The sequence below is a fragment of the Phoca vitulina genome, unplaced genomic scaffold, assembly GCF_004348235.1.
Source record: "Phoca vitulina isolate PV1807 unplaced genomic scaffold, GSC_HSeal_1.0 scaffold21, whole genome shotgun sequence".
Classification (NCBI taxonomy): domain Eukaryota; kingdom Metazoa; phylum Chordata; class Mammalia; order Carnivora; family Phocidae; genus Phoca; species Phoca vitulina.
The window spans coordinates 31,348,697-31,354,107 of NW_022589724.1; positions in this window are offsets into that span (position 1 = coordinate 31,348,697).

The window sequence follows — 5,411 nt, forward strand, 5'->3', positions numbered from 1 at the left end:
CTCAGGCTGATAAGCAGGGACAGCCAGTGGCTGAGGTCCGGGGAGGACCCTCAGCTGGGGAGCCCCGGGAGACAGGCATGCAGACAGAGCAGAGGAGGGGAGAGAACTCACATCTGGGCTTCGGGCAATCAGAGCCAGGCTGGAGCAAGGCCGGCTAGGAGCTCGGCAGAGGCCAGGGGAGCGAGCCCCAGGTGGGCAAGGGGCAGTGGGCAGGGTGGACTTCACCTGTCTCCAGAGACCCCGGCGGACCTTTTAGGACAAAGAAGGGGAAGGATCTTTGATGGGAGGGAACGTAAAAGGCAGTTCTTGGATCAATAAATGAATTCGTTGACCTTGATTTGCAAACCACTCTGGCTTCGTGTGCTGGCTTACCCCACGGGCTACACTGCAGTGTCCAGAATTAATCAGCTTTGCCGGCGCCCAGCCCCGCTCACGGCTGGGATCAGAGTGGACAGAGATGCCGCTGGGGGGATGGTGGGATATTACCTGTTCCAAAGCCATGTGCACCCCATCCCCTGTGTCTGGAGAAGGCTCCCCCAGGAATGAGTATTTGGGGTGCACACCTCGGACAACCCAAGTCTTGGCCTAAATAGTCATCGCAGGATTCTCAGCTGGCCAGGGATTCGCCTTCTGGGGGAAGGACGGTGGGAGGGAGCCTCCGTGGCTGAGCTTGGTGCATCCATCCTATATATTACGCATCCCTGGAGGTCTGTCCCACTGGCCATGGGAAAGGATGGGGTGAGAAGGACCAGAGGCGCTCAAGCTGACCCCAGCGTCAGAGCCAAGCCCTCACTGGCGGTGCTACCAGGAAGCAAAGTTCGGGGCTGGAGTGGGGTCCTGCACGGTCTCCGCTGCCCGGGACACATGGGTGTGCACATCTGGGCACGCACGTGTATGTACAAGCACCTGCTCACACGTACCCGTGTACATGTTTGCACACCTGTGAATCCGCTCCCTGGGTCCCAACAGTGCCTGTCCTCTCACGCCCTCAGGGATGAGGGTCCCCCCTGTTTCTGAGGCTGGCCAGTCTTCGGCGGCCCAGACGGCGGACTGCAGCCTCCCGCGAAGGAGACCCTTTGGACTTCTCGTCATGTCTCTGCACTGGTCCTCGTATGGACCCCTGGGGCCGGGAAGTGCTGCGCCCCTTTTGAGGAAGGGCCGCTGGGGGAGCGGGAGGACACTGCGGACGGGGTTCTAGCTGCGGGGTGAAGGGGTCTGGGGGCCAGCCCTCAGGATTCTGAGATTCTGACCTAAATGTGGACCCCTGGCCCATTAGCACAAACCTCGCAGGTGCCTTCCCGCCCCAGGCCACACCGCACAGATGGCACCTCCCTGGGGCCAGTCGCCCAGGCAGGCAAGGGGACGGGGAGGGTGGCCACCAGAGCCGCACGCACGAGGCCCACGCACGCGGTCTCTGCTAGAGTCGGCGAGCGCCACCTCTGTCCCGGGAGCCGGGAGCCTTACCTCACCAAGCAGTGCTGAGATGAGAAGCTGACACTCGGGGGGACATTGTCCCTCAAGGTCAAGGAACAGTCAGTGGTGGGGCTTTGAAGTCGGAGTCCGAGCCGCTGGGAAGGGGAGGGGACCGCCGGTATCTGCTGGTGCGGCAGGGGACACGGGGAGGCCCGGGCCACAGAGGCTCGCACTGTCATCTGACAGACGGTGCTCACATTTCCTGATGTTTCCAAAATTTCTCTGCTGTGGGTACGTTTGCATTAGGATCCAAAGTCCGCACTGATTTGTCAACAGGTTTCTGGGGAATCTGGGGAATCCTTCAACACGTAGGTGTTCTAGACAGACTGTTTTTGTCCCCCGTCCCCAAGCTCATATGTTGAAGCCCTAACCCCAAGGTGATGGCGTGAGGAGGCGGGACCCTGGGAGGTGATCAGGGTTTGATGAGGTCTTGAGGGTGGGGCCCCCGTGACGGGATTAGTGCCCTCATGAGACGAGACACCAGAGAGCCTGCTTGATCTCTCGCTCGCTCTCCGCGAGGTGAGCACACAGGCCGGGAAGAGAGCCTCGCCTGACCCGGATCGGGGCACCCTCTGCTGCTCGGGCTGCCCCCCAGGTCAGTAGGTGTCCCCCTCTGCTGGGTGGTATTCTTGCCTTTGTCTTTGGTTGAAGGAATGGGATCGCTTGTCCCCTGGGGTCCCCTGAAGCCCGGAGCCTGCTGACTGCATCTCGTGCTCCTCTATCCCATCTTTCCTGGACCGTCCTCTGACCCAGAGTCCCAACAAGAGCCCTGGGCAGGGGACCGGGCACTTTCTGCCGCACTGTCTGGGAAGGGGCACATGACGTCTCATTGTCCCTTCCTGGGGGCCAAGATGGCGTCAGCCCCATCTGCTCTCACACACCCATCAGCCTTCCTCCCGAGGGTCCGGCAGCACCGCCGAGCACGGCCCGGGTCAGTGTGTACCCCACCGGGGTGCCGGGGAGCCAGGGTGTCGTCAGCTTCCGGCTCCGTTCCCACCGAGGCTCGGCCCCCAGGAAAGGGAAGAGGGACGCTTGGCTCTCCTCGGTGTTCACCCACGTCCAGAAGGACCAGGATGGTCTTCCCGGCTTAGCTCTGAGCTCATTGGTCTCCACGTATTTGGTGTGTGTCAGTCGTTTTGGTGTCTACAGTTGTTTTGGGGCCCCAAATGTCTCATCATCCGCTTAGTGGGTGCACTTGCAAGCTGTGTCCTTCCAAGAAATGCTTTGTTTTTAAAAAAATCTGTATCACTCCCTTATGAATGAATTTTCAGTTTGTCCAAAGCCCATCTCCGATGGGGACGCATAGGTCACATTCCCATGGCCCCTTGGCCTCTTCCACATCCCCAGTCCAGTCCATGGATGCTGCGTCCCTCTGAATGTCTCTGGCTCTTCAGTGCTCCTTCTCTTGTGGCCCACCTTCTCCAGGGCCAGGCCGAGAAGATCCGACCTGGGTTCTCCCAAAAACAGCTCCGTGGTCCCGAGGACGTGGCCTCTGGGAATTAGGCAAGGAGAGGCAGTGGCCAGCACATCTCCATCCCGGGCAAAGCCCAGTGGTTACAATTAAGCCAGGTCTCACATGAAGGCTTCATCTATATATAATCTCTCCGAGGGTTTCATTAACCAAACAAGGAATGCCTCACCTTCTCACCCTGGTAAACACCTGCTCCCATCAGGAGAGTCCTGGCTGTGCATCTTCCTGCTGTCCTTTGTGAGGGGACTGTGGTCACCCTATAGGGTCTGTAGCTTTGTTGGGATAGGTCTTTGGAGGCTCCCCAGTCCTGTCCTCCTCTGGGAACCCTGGGCAGGGGAAGGGATGCAGACGCGCCATGGTGGACACTTGGCAGATGTGCCCAGACGGAGCCACCACAAGGCCACAGCCCAGCAACTTCCCACCTGCAGGTTCCCATGGAGAACAGGAACAGCTGGGAGCTGACAGTGACTTCACTCCCCCTCAGACTCGCAACTCAGAGCTAAGGGTGGAAGATTCTAGAAAAGTGGTTGAGGACATGCAAGTTCCCCACACACCCGGCAGCCCATTCTGCTGCCCTCCCGCTTCTGTGTCCCCAGCCGGAGGCAAAGTGCAGGGAACGAGGACACACGCTGCACAGGTGCATGTGGGCCCCGGACACACCCACGCTCAACACGCCACGGGTCACTGGGCAGCGTGTGCAAGCCACTAGCCACGGCTGCCCAGTCCTGCAGGCTCCTGGCTTCTCCCAGGACCGGATGCAGTCCGGGCAGATGAAGACTCCTTGCCGGCCTCCACCGCACAGAGGTGAGGCACGTGCCAGGTGCACACCTTAGGAGGGGCTCTCGACAGTCCCTGAGGCAGAGGAAGCCATCACCTTCCAGGGTCAGCCCTGCATGCTTTTTGTCTTGAGACCCTCCACTCAGGCAGCCAGATCCAGAGGGACCTGGAACGCATGCTGACCTCTTATTTGGAAAGCAGAGATCCCATCCTCCACCCACTTCACCTGCTCCCTCCTTTGATTGGATTTCCAATAAGAATCCAATCCAAATAAGAGTGACGGCTCATGAACCATGTAGGACTCCGGGATTTCTGGGTGGTATGTTTCAGGTTATGTGTCTATTCAACCATCACCCCAAATTCTACTCGGTGCCTGCCTTTTGCCGGAAGTATGTGTCCTCAAGCCAGCAGGAAGGACGCACCCATGCAGTGCTAGTTAGCGTTCTTCCTTTATAGATGAAAAGTACCAAGTTATTTCCTTTCATTTGTGGTACAGAATTTTATTTTAAGTATGATAAAAAAAAACATATCAAAAAGGGAAATACGAATATGCATACATTTTAAATTCTGTAGCACATACCAACAAACAAGATTATAAAAAGACAGACCAAAAAATGTTTTCATTACATAAAACTGAAAAACTCGACATTAATTATTCATAACAAATTCCTCCAAAAAAATCTGCTAGCACTACGTAGACACGGAAATGTGTGGGTCCCTTTCTCTTGGCCCGCACACCATGAGTTGAAATAGTTGGTTTCTGATCTGTATCCCCTGTGCGGTGAAGGGAGGGCAGCTCTGGTTGGTGTCCTGGCCCCCCTTCTTTGGGTTTTCTCCTGTTTCCTCCTCTTCACCACGCCTCTCCCAGCCCCCCAGATGGAGGGGCGCCGTGGTTGAGCTGGCCTTTTCCAGCACACAGAGACATTGTGTGGACTCCTCCCCTGCCTGTCCCCATAGCCCCTCTCTCCCAAGCTCGTCCCCAAAAGGCACAAGTCTGCTCTCTCGGGGTCACCTTAGGATGGTGGATTAACATGCTTCACATAGAGGCTTCCTCAAAAAAAGGAGACTTGCAGCTTTACAATGTCCTTTTCTCTGTGTGACTCAAGGTCTGGTAACTGATTAAAAGGGAAAATGATGGAAATACAGGGCGGGGATGTAACTACTCCTGAAGGATAGGGCAGGCTGGGTCCTTTTAACAGAATCTAGAGTCTTCCACACACCCCTTGCTTTCAGCCTGATCACATGCTCAGGGTCAACCCGAATAGTTCTTGAGCCAAACCGGCCCGGCACTTCTCCGGAGCCCTGGGATCCTGCTAGCGGGAAAACGGTGTGTGCAGATCGCTCTTGGCACGTGCACACGTGGGGGGGGGGGGGGGTGGCGCGTGCACGGGGTGTTGCGGGGCTGGTCATTGTTTCCAGGCGCTGTGCTTGCTCCGACTCTCTCTCTCTCTCTCTCTCTCGCATGCAAACTTGGTGAGAAAATAGTTACAACCTCACAGTGACGTTTCTGACTCAGAGCTTTGTGTGTCATTTCTGTCATTTTATATTTGTGTCCCTCTCGCGCACGTTGCTCACCTTCTCTCTGAGCGCCCACCCTGAGGCCGTGCACCTCCCACACACATGTGTAATGCCTTCAGAGGGACATTCTCACTAACAACACAGTCGCCAAAAGCAGTTTGATGGCTTTGCG